This window comes from Etheostoma spectabile, chromosome 4, assembly GCF_008692095.1.
Source record: "Etheostoma spectabile isolate EspeVRDwgs_2016 chromosome 4, UIUC_Espe_1.0, whole genome shotgun sequence".
Taxonomy (NCBI): domain Eukaryota; kingdom Metazoa; phylum Chordata; class Actinopteri; order Perciformes; family Percidae; genus Etheostoma; species Etheostoma spectabile.
In genome coordinates, this window is record NC_045736.1 from 2,102,434 (window position 1) to 2,102,679 (window position 246).

Consider the following 246-nt stretch of genomic DNA (forward strand, 5'->3'; position numbering starts at 1 on the left):
TGCACAGAAGTTCAGGTAGTCCGTCAGACAGTGTTTCATCCCCTCTATGTCCTCACCATGCGGGTCGATCAGCACATCCCAGACTGTGGTGTTGTAGCAGTCTCTCAGGGCACTTTCCATCTCAGGGGACCACCTCCTGCTGGTGCAAGTTGTCACCGGCTGTTTTTGGACCAGGGGGGTGTACAGTGGCTGTAGGTGAACCATGTTAACCCTCTGAGCCCGAGACACTCGCCCACGAGTAAAAAA